The 11,280-nt window shown below is 43.7% G+C and overlaps 1 long non-coding RNA gene across 1 annotated transcript; it reads left to right on the plus strand.

The window, feature by feature from the left end:
• Nucleotides 1–419: 419 nt before the first annotated feature.
• LOC139795683 (uncharacterized) lies at nucleotides 420–4,591 on the plus strand. Its single transcript, XR_011725645.1, has 3 exons — nucleotides 420–695; nucleotides 1,046–1,170; nucleotides 4,247–4,591. It is a non-coding gene; the product is annotated as an uncharacterized lncRNA (long non-coding RNA).
• Nucleotides 4,592–11,280: the final 6,689 nt, after the last annotated feature.

The following is an 11,280-nucleotide window of genomic DNA, read 5'->3' on the forward strand; positions in this document are numbered from 1 at the left end:
ACCCAGATGTAAAAAAAAGGAAAAAAGAAAAAAAATTAAAAATAAAAAATTTAAAAAGCCGTAATGAAATCCGGAGAACTCAGGAGAATGTGGCAAAAGCATTCCCAGGTTGTGAAATGCTGCAGGGTGGCTTTTTCTTCCACCTCAGTGCCTTTGGTCCTTGTCAGAACAGGGGGTGTGGGAACAGAGCCCAGACAAGAAATAAGCTTAGAGAGAAGCTGGATAACATGAACCCCTACTCACCCCTCCCCAAAACAACTCATCCAAGTTTAGGTGAGCTTGCACCCAAACCTCCCACACCTAACTCAGTCATGCCCAAAAAGTATTGCCAAAATACCAGATAAATTACAACCAGTTTGGGGAAAAAGCTGCCTTGGGAGAGGGAGTTGAGGGAGTTTTCTGCTTACTGAAATGGAGAGTAGGGTTTTCCCCTGTCTTCCCCACCTCCAGGTCCCACTGCTGATGAAGTGCTCCAGAGCAAACCTTGAGTTCAGAAACATCTCTGCTCCTTCAGGAGAAAAGCTGCTCTCTTCCAGACCAATTCTCAGCCCAAGACAGAGCCAACAGATGAGACACTAGTATGTTTTTTGCTTGCCAGTGGAAAGAAGAAGAACAAAGGCAAAGGAAAATAGTCGGAGAACTTCATTCAACTCCTAAAATGGTCCCTAGCTGAATGGCTTTGGGATAAAGGGTAAGTATTTTATTTTCTTCAGCATGCCCTGCAGCGTTTGTCCATCATTTTCTTTGAGATGAGCCAGTCTCGTTCAACTCCAATATTTACTGGTAGAAATATTCCTCTATCTTGTTTTCATGGAATATTTCACCCTGGTGCTGCAGTCAGGCATTTCTGAAGAGTATTTGCTTCTGCTCACCAGCTTCTTCAACTTTGTACCATGTCTTAGAAATAGTGTGCTTCTCTTTTTTTTTTTTCTTCTTCTTTTTTTTTTCCTTCCTTTGCTGTTCCCTATTCATTACCAAGGTGCAGCTAGAGAGAGGAAGAGAGACAGAGATTCTCTCTTGTTTTGGACTTTCAGCTGGACCAAAGACTTGTGCTTCAGAAAAGCTCTCCCAAAGGCCACCCTTCACTTGTGTTATGCTCCAGTGCCTCTCCTCCCTACATGAGAGAAAAACCCCAAACAATATCATCTCCCTGGAGCTCTAAGAAAACAGGTAATGATGCATGGATGTGCAATGAAATTTCAGAAATGTGCACTGACTTTTTAGAAATATGCCAACTGTCAAAAAAAAAAAAAAAAAAAGTCAGAGGTAGTCAATATTTAAACCGTGAAGTCCTCAGCAGCACCGACTCTGAACTGCAGCCTCTGCTACAGCACAGCAACTTGTCCAGCATGTTTTTTAAGATTTACCCCCAAAACATGACCTGGTTTACTTATAATTATTAGTCTGTCACCAGGCTGCTCCTGATCCACTGCCAGCAGCCCTAGAGTGTCTTAGGAGGAGTGGCTGAGGGAACTGGGGTTGCTCAGCCTGGAGAAAAGGATGCTGAGGGGAGACCTTGTCAATCTCTACAGCTCCCTGGAAGAAGGGTGTAGGGAGGTGAGGGTTGGCCTCTTCTCCCAAGTAACAAGAGATAGAGCAAGATTAAATGGCCTCAAGTTGCACCAGGGGAGGTTTAGATTGGATATTAGGAAAAATGTCTTTACTGAAAGGATTATCAGTCACTGGAACAGGCTGCCCAGGGAAGTGGTTGAGTCACCATCTCTGAAGGTATTTAAAAGATGTGTTGATGTGGCACTTGGGGACATGGTTTAGCAGTGGGTTTGGCAGTGCTAGATTAATTTTTCTAACCAAAACCATCAACCTTTTCTAACCAAAACGATTCTATGGTTCTGCATATACATCTTTATGGAAGCCCATGAATGAAAACATAAACATTTTATTATTACTTGAGACTCTGACATGCTCTAGGAGTTAATTGCAGAAAGCAAACACGTGTGTGTGTGTGTACAAACCCACGGGTGTGCTTGCATGTTCCTGCTGGCACACAGCAGCCTGCACACATCCAGTTCAGAGCAGGGGAGCAGATAATACACAATTACACATCAGATATGTTACAAGATGCACTCACCTGGGTCCAACCTCTGGAAGCCCTTGCACAGCCCTGCTGGCTGCTGAGCATCAGGGCTGGGTAGCAAGCTCCAGGCAGCAAGTGGGCAAGGAATAGGCAAAAAAACCCCAAGAAAAAGACCTGGGGGGTGGCAAAGGCCAGGGGCTTGCTCAGCTCCTGATTTACCCTGCTGGGCTGTGATTGCAAACAAATCTGCATCAAGGCATGAACAGCAGGGATGTGGCTGACCGTGCTCCAAAGTGCCAGGCAGCATCTGGGGGGCCAGGCCAAGCCTTACACGTGGCCAGCCTCCCTCTCATCTGTTTTGGGGCTTCTTTTAACCACTTAATCAAACTGCACTCCCCTGCTTTTCACTGGAGGTACCTCAAACCACATTTGGACAAAGCAATTCCGATGCATATTTTGTTGATAAGGGAAAAATTTAATGCTCATCCCTGCCTTAGAGGAGCCCTATAGAAACAGGTTTAGAAATAATCACATGCATGCCACGCATTTTCTGGCTTCTTTCATAAGGCTTTTCAGAGCTATTTACATGAACCAGGCTTTGCATTTCCACAGGATTACAGGTTACACCCTCAGCTCTGTGCAGGGGGCTGGGGAGGATGGGCATCCTGGTTCTGCAAACCCCATCTCCCCAGCCTGCAGCCAAACGTGGGGTGTGCTGGTGCTCCAAGACCCCATAACTGAGCATAGCAGGAGCATACAGGGACAGGGCTGGTCAGTGTGGTGACACATCCCAGCTCTGGGGTGGCACTGAGCATGGCACTGCTCTGCCAGAGGGTTGGGTCTGAGACCCAAGTGCTGCTCACACTTCTCTGTGTGTGCAGTCCACAGCATCTCACTGTAACTTGGTATTTTTCCCTCCAGACTCAGTACAAAATAAATCAGAAGTCCACACCTCCAACCTTTCAGATTTGTGTTTTCCCTCCTCCTCTAAACAAAAAATACTCCTCTTTGCAATGTTCAGTTGGCATTTGTGAAAATTACATCAGAGGGGATAAAAGCCCAAATTCTCCTCACACACTCACTGGCAATGAACTGGGCTGGAGGGCTCAGAGGGAGGGATGGGCAATAGGAAGGGGAAAGAGAGACTGTGCTTTTCCTTTATTAAAAGATGGGAGAAGGAAGGGTGTTCTGTCTTCTCTGAAGCTGTGGGAGAGTTGTTTTCATATAAAATATCTGAAAAGTTTGCTATGTGGCTTTCAATCAATCTTCAGAAGAAAAAAAATTATTTATTTTGTTGTAGAAATATTTTAAGAATTTAAAAGTAATCCTGGTTTTATAGGCATGGTATACTTATTGCCTTTACATTTGCTATAAAAGCAAAAATACTTCATACTTCTTATTCAAATCTATAAAATATCATTACAGAAAATTGTTACTTTTATTACTCAAGCTGAACTTTTATGAATAGCTACTCAGTTAGATTTATACACTGACTTTTTAGAGTTAGAAATGACACTGTAAAACACAGGGACAGCTAGGATATTTATTTTAAAGGCTACCTTACAAATAATTTTCTGATAACAATTCTTTTTTCTACTCAGCTTATTACTTTATTTCTCCCTGACTTTTGTCCTCAAAAGGTGCCCATGCAGGGGGGGTTGGAACAGGATGAGCTGTAAGGTCCCTTCCAACCCAAACCATTCTGTGATTGTACCATGGAGCTTCAGGCATCCTATTCCTCTGCCTGTCACTTTTATGTGTGCATACATAAAAAGTGTGATACCCTGCCTCTGTCTACATACAAACATTTCCTAGCAGGCACCAGAGCTCACCACTATATTTTAGTGCACAAAACCAATTTCCATGAGGACACCACCTTGGTGTTTTGCCTGCATATAGCTTCCCAGCACAATTCATTTAGGGATCAAGGTGTTGGTGTTTGTTCTCTGTGCAAAGGTTGAGGCACAGAGGAGAGGGCTTTCTTCCCAGCAAAATTATTTCAGCTCCATACATGAGCTGAATGAAAGAGCTTCTTTTTCCTCCATTATTTATGAGAGGTATTTTATATTCTCACAGACAGCTACTCTGCTTGGTTGGATTGGCATTTTCTTTACTGTTTGAAAGAAAAGTTGGCTTGATTTCTAGGGATGCAACAAGTTAAACTTGCATATTGCAGATATGCCAGGGAGTTTTTCTTCATCTGTTCTTCAGGAGGCATCTCTGAGAGCTCTCACCATGCTGGAGCAACACTCAACCTCTACAACCTCTACAACTCAGAGCCAAGGGCGTGTAAGGCCTCTCAGTCAAGAGTTCCTGGGGTCTCCTCCCCTTTCTTTTGTTTCATGAGCAGCAACAGCATTAAACAGAGCTTTTTGTTGCCATCTAAAGAGAGGCTGGAGGGAGCATGGAAGGAAAGCCACCCACCACTGGTTCTGTAGCACCCCACTGGTGTTTTCTTGCAGTAGCTCTGGGCAAGTCCTTCAGCTGACACCTGAATTTCTCCCCTGTGCCCATCCTGCAGGCTCGGGGTGCTCTGGGGGCACCTTCATGGGGAGCACTGCTGAGAAAAGAAATGCTCAAATGGTTAAAAAAATGGTAATGGTTAAAAAGAGAGAAAGAAAAAGAAAAAGAAGAAAAAGAAAAAAGAAGAAGAAGAAGAAGAAAGAGGAAAGAAGAAGAAGAAGAAGAAGAAGAAGAAGAAGAAGAAGAAGAAGAAGAAGAAGAAGAAGAAGAAGAAAAAAGAAAAAGAAAAAGAAAAGAAAAAGAAAGAATAAGAAGAAAAGGAAAAGGAAAAGAATAAGAAAGAAAAGAAGAAAAGGAAAAAGGAAAAGGAAAAAAAGGAAAAGAAAAAGAAAAAAGGAAAAGGAAGAGAAAAAAAGGAAAAGAAGAAGAAAAGGAAAAAGAAAAAAAAAGAAAAAGGAAAAAGGAAAAGTAAAAAAAAAAAAAAAAAAAAAAAAAACCGAAGAAACCCTTGACAAAACTGAGCACCACCTTCTGTAACCCAAAATTTCAGGTTTCAGCCCATCTATTTCACTCCTTTTACCCTTCATAGTGACAGCACTGAGCACTGCAGCTGCTACTGTAGAGGACAACTACCCCTAAGGTTGTTTTGCAGCTGGGATCTGGGCTGACTCCTTCCTTCCCATTTGGATTTTGCTTTGCTCATCACAGATAGACCCAAAGCCTGTGTTTTTCAGAGGCTCTTTGTGAGCTGAAGGAGTTCCAGATCCTTGAAAAATCAGATTTATTTCTAGGTAAGAAGCACACTGGGTATGCCAGTGTGGAAGATTAGCCTGCTGTATTCTCATAACCTACTTCTTACTGCTTATCTATTAATGAGTAAGGACTCAGGAAGTCAGGTTTAAGACAAAACCAAAATTGATAGCTAGGAGAAATAAAAAAAGAAAGTGAATTTTTTAAAGCACTTAGCATCGACTTCTAATGAACACATTGATTTCCAACACCATTTCCAGTGAAACAGCTCCAGTCTATGAAATAGGCCATAAATATCACAGAGATCTAATACTAAATCATAAGCACCTCATATCCCAGTCTTCAGACCAAGGCTGGAGCATGTGCCTCCAAGTATTTGTAGGACCTCCTGCTTGAGGCATTTTGTATTTTCACAAGTTGCTCACAGTTTGGCAGCTGAGGCAGTCAGAAATGTTGGCTCCCAGAAGTTTGTAGACACTTCAGAAAAATCCCAGTGTTCAAGAAAAAAAAAAAAAAAACCCAACCAAAATAAACTGCCTGAGAAGGCTGCTCAGCCTTGATAGCAAAAGGAAGTTGGAAGATAAAAATCCCGTTCAACAGCAACGCGCAGAAAACAAAGTAAGGATGGAAATAATTTTAAAAGGTCAACGGTGTAGGAAGCAAACACTGAAAGGAAGAAAAAAAAAAAAGCTAAATAAATGTAAATCCATTCAGTTTTGCCTCCTACAAGACATTAAATATTCTCCAGCAGTGCTGCATGGGCTGCTCTGTGCAGCTGGGCTCCGAGGAGCTCTGCCTCTGGCTCACACGGTAGCCACAGAGGGATGGCAAGTGGCCCCAAGCCAGCATTGCTGGGGGAGCCAGGGCTTTCCAAAAGGCAGCATCTTGCCAGCCCCCCACAGCACCTCCCAACCACTGCTTCTTTGTCATGGCTTGGGGTTTTTTTGGGGTTGAAACAACCCCAAACAGAAACTGTTGTTTTGGGGTTTTTTGGGGGGAGGGAGGGTTTGGTTGGTTGGTTGGTTGTTTTTTTCCCCCCTCCCAGTGTCCCTTGCCTCTGAAATTAATTCCCTCAGGATCTGAAAAACACCAAGATGTGCTGACCTCTGGCTTGCACTCTGCTCAGGATGTTTTCCTGGTGGTGTTGCCAAGGTGATGCTGGGAAAGACTCAGGATGGCCCAGAGCAAGTGGTTCAGGATAATTTGGGGTATGTTTGGGGGCGTGATTTGTGTTGACTGGATTATTGCACAGTTTTATCTTAATTTTATATATTCCAGGCATCAATGAAGGCACTCTAAGCCATTAAGGCTGGGCTTAAAGCACTGAGCTTAGGCTACACCTCTGAGAAGAGCAGGTAAGTATAAAGGCAATGTTTGGAGGGTGTCTGTGGGGCCTGGGCACACAGCACATGGTACAGATGCTGCCTTTCCAAAATTCACCTTCCCCAGCATCCAGATCTCCAGAGCAGGGAGAAATGCTGCCCAGTTTCATCTGGCTTCTGCAAGTTTCTCCTTTGTCCCTGCAGGTACTGATGGATGGACGTTTAATATCACTGAAAATTAGTAAATAAATAAATAAATTGTTTTAAAAATCATTTTTGGGCTTCACATCTAGACTAGGTAGTTTATCTCTTTTCCTTTCTTGACATCTCTTCACTTGGGTATCAAAAGAAGCGTAGATGAAATAGTAGAAGTCACAGGAAAGTGATGGGGCTGCACAATAAAAGATGTTGATAATCAAGCAGGAGGACATGGCCTGTGTTGTTCCTTCAGCCTGCCCAGGGGATCTGCTCAGCTTGTTTGTTGGGCCAGGTTTCTCTTGGAGGAAAAAAAATTGATTTTCTCTGGCTGGGGCTCTACCTGCTCGTGTGAAACGAGCCTATATATGCAGAAAAAACCCTCCCAGGTCAACCTGGAAAAGTCCCCCTAGAAAAATGGGAAAAGGATGGATGACTTCTATGCTTTCAGGAAAAGACTAAAAGATAGGAAAAAACATCATACCAGCAGCTGCACCGACCAGTTTTCCCCTGTCAAATTTATCCATAGGAGGAGCACTGGGGGGTGATGCCCCAGAGGTCCCTAGGGAAGCCTCTGGGAGAAACCTGGGTGGGATGAATAAAAGGGGTTGGGTAATGAGTCACGGGGTGAATTCAGCCATTGCCTGTTGAAAGGGTGGCTGAGAACCTGAATTTTTGTGTTGCTTTGCAGCATTTTGGTAAAATACCACTTCCCTTGATGATAACAGACTGGACTGGCAGCAACCTCCAGATTTACTGGGATGAGGAGACCTCAGCTTGAGTGCAGCAGGACTGGCCACAGGGAAAGAAAGGTGTCTGTGTGCCTCCTTGGTGACCAAAGCAGCTGCTGGTAGGTTAATTTTTAGCCATATTCATGTGCTGGGCATGCAGTGTCCTTCCCTGTTTATGTTGCCATCCTCAGGAAGCAAACATATCCTGGGACAAAAGTGAGTGGAGTTGGACCTGGGCAGAGCAGGAGCTGGCTGTGGAAAAGGATGTTTTGTGAGGATCCTGAAGGTGGGATGCAGCCGGTTAGAGAAAGAGCAGGGCTAGGGGGGCCAAAAGCTGGGGAAAAAGGGTGCAAGAGCTCTATGGAGACCACGGCAGCTGGGGAGAAGCAGAGAATGAAGGCAGAGCACTTTTAACACCACGGGGGGGGTTGTGTTTCTGCAGCAGAGCAAGAGGCAGCTCCTGGTCCGTGCATCCCCCGCGGCCACCAGCGAGGTCCCCTCTCCTTTCAAGTGACAGCAGGGGAGCATAATTAGAGGCTAATAAATCAAAAAAAAAAAAAAAAAAAAAGTCCCAAATACAGGGGGAAGAAAAAAACCCAAAAAACAACCCACAAGGCTACAAAAACACACACAACCCCCCCCCATAATAATAATAATAATAATAATAATAATAATAATAATAATAATAATAATAATAATAATAATAATAATAATAATAAACAAAACAAAACCAAAACAGGACCAAACAAAAAAACAGGCTGAACAATAAACAGAGGGGACAGAGGAGGGGTGTGAGTGTGAGGGGATGGTAATGCCTGGGCTAAACGGTGCCACTGTCACGGTCCCGGCAGCCCCGAGCAGCCCCGAGCAGCAGACAGACAGCTGGAATTAATCCCAGGAGACACGTGTGACAGGCGAGCCAGGCAGACAATTAGAGTGAAGGAGGAAATTGGAAATGGCAAAGGTGTGAACATATGTCAAATTACAACTAAATGATAAATTACAATTCTGTCATTGAAATAAGCGGTAATTAAGAAAGATTTCAGCTGGCCCTCTTGGAGGAAAGAGGGGAGGAAGAGGAGAAAGCAGATATTTCTTTTCCCACCTCCCTTTTTTTAATTTTTTTTTTTTTTTTTTTTTTTTTAATAATAATATGGTTTGGATGCATTTGGTGTATGTATTGTTTCCATCCATCCCGTGTACACCGGGGCCGCTTCACCCGGTTTCTCTCTGGGTACTTAAAATATAATACCTTCTCTTCACCCTCCCCCCTTCCCCATCCCCCTGCCTGGCAGAGTGACGGTGTCAGAAATGAGCAGGGAGCTGATAGCAACCGATAAAAACCCATATGGAAGGATTAAAAAAAAAAAAAAAGCAAAAAAAGCCCACCCCAACCCAACCCCCCCCCCCCCCATCCCCCCCAGGTCTGTTTAAGCCGCCGCACTCTAATTATTTTAAACAAGCCTGGCGCGGCGCAGCTGACAATTAGGAAACCCTGCTTGCTGGCTCTGGGGATTCATGCAAACCTCCTCTTCCTCCTCCTCATCATCATCCTCATCACCAGCTCCACGTCCTTCCCATTTCAGCAGCTGCAGTGGATGCAGGCAGGAGGGGCTCTGGCTGCTCCCCCACCGTGGCTCAAACCAACCGGGGACCCAGTTCTCTCCCCAGCACTCCCTGGGGAGCACCCTGGTACCCGGGGCAGCCCAGCCTCCAGGTACAGCTGTGATGAGGGTGTTTTTTTTTGTGGAAATGGGATTTCTCCTGTATGCCACTGCTAATTCCCACCCCCCCCCTGACCCCCCTGTGCCAGCAGCTGCTGGAGCATCTCCCCACAGAAGGGGAAAGCGTGCCCGGGTGATGATGGATGTTTTGCCTCCTGGTAGCACATTTGTCATGGGAAATTAAAATAATGTTGTGTAAACAGCACCTTTCGGCCAAGGATCTGGAGATGCTGTGTAAATACACAAATAGGTGCTGGGTTTTGTTTTGTTTTGTTTTTTTTTAATTATCTGGGATGCACACAGAGGTAGACTTTGTACCCCGGATCTGTTTATACACAAAAGAGTTACTGCAGAAATGTATCTATTGGCTGTAATTGTTTCAAATCCACTGAAGGCGGCTTGGAGTACAAATCAATACTAAATCTTTACAAAGCAATCGGCTCTCTTTGCATTTCATTACATCCATTAGGCTTAATTAATCTGCAAATGGAGTGACATAAAGATTAAAAAAAAAAAAAAAAAGCAGCAAGACAGGCTAATTAAAGGTCAAAGGCATCCTTATGCTTTCTTATATACACATCCATGATACATAAGTGGGCAGGATGTCCTATAGATACATTTGCAAATTTATATTCTGCCTGTGAAATGTAAGTATTGGTGCTTTGGTTTTTGTTTTGTGTTTTTGGTTGGTTCGTTTGTTTGTTTGTGGTTTGGGTTTGGTTTTTTTTTTTTTTTCATCTAAATGTAAACAGGAGAGGAGAAGGCATAAAATAATTCAAAGAGTTAAATGCATCAGCATGTTTCCCTGACAGCAAGGTTGGCACTAGTGACCATCATCAGGGGATAAATCATTTTGCAGCCACTGCAGCCAGAAAGTGAAGTTCAGATCCTGGAGAGCTTAATTAGGCAGCATGTTAAAAGTGAAAGGGTGAGAGTCATGTTAATTATGTGGGGTTCCTCTTGGAGCAAACCCAGGCAGCAAGTGTGCTGTAAGGCTAAGGTAGCATCATGTTATCCCCTGAATTAATCAGCCTGCCTCTCTGCTATGACACAATTGCTTATACAAAAACTCCATCCAAATGCAATTGCAAATTGCAGGTGGGAGTTTGGATTTGATTGCACTTGATTACTGTGACATAACTGTGTGGTTTTGGAGCAGCTTCATGCTCTGAATGGTATTTTGGACACCAAATGGGGTATTACAAGAGCTCTCCAGTCTTGCCATGAACATGCAGCCCGAATATTATCAGCAGGCTCTGAGGACTCTTTGGTTGCTGTTTTTTCCCCCATCTTTAGAAAGGTCCATGTTGTTGAAGCCCTGTTTTATTTAACACATGTGGGAGAGCTTTTGATATGAGGCTCCAATAGATTTCTCTGCCTTGACCAGTTGTTAAATCTTTACTTAAATCTTAAGAGCTTAAATCTTGTTCAAATCCTAATTGTGGGGTGCATGCATGTGATCTCTACAGTTTCTCTCTCAAAACTAATGACAACAACAATGATAATGTAATAAATAAAATTTCAGCAGGAATACATTTTGGCAGGTAGGAACATGTTGATACTTCCAGCCATAGCTGCTGCTCTCCAAAACCCTTCAGCTCCCTCACTTTGACCCTCTGGAATAACCACCAACTTTGAGAGACCCTGAATTTCTGGAAAAATCTCTTTGTCAGGATGACCCATGTTCAGACATTCACACCTAAACCTGTGTGATTAACCAGCACTTTTTCTTCTGGGAAACCAACCAGAAGACTACCAGAACAGAAATCCTCCTCTGAGATTTGAAGCTGGATGCTTTATCCTTACTGGGGCTCACTTTTCTTGCATTGTCTTGCTGAGGAAGCAAAAGCAGAGCTTAGAACATGGAGATTTTTTTCTATAGTGGTGGAAAGTCCCATTCCAACACTTCTGGAAGTCCTAGACCGTATGTATGTGTACTGTAAAAACTTTTCTAGTGCCAAAGACCTTGATGAGATCTTTTTCCTGCATATCTTGGACTCGTGTAGGGTAAAATCTGGCTTTTTTACTCTGCCGTGGCTTCATCTCCCCCAAACCTGCCC

The sequence above is a fragment of the Heliangelus exortis genome, chromosome 4 (assembly GCF_036169615.1).
Source record: "Heliangelus exortis chromosome 4, bHelExo1.hap1, whole genome shotgun sequence".
Lineage (NCBI taxonomy): Eukaryota > Metazoa > Chordata > Aves > Apodiformes > Trochilidae > Heliangelus > Heliangelus exortis.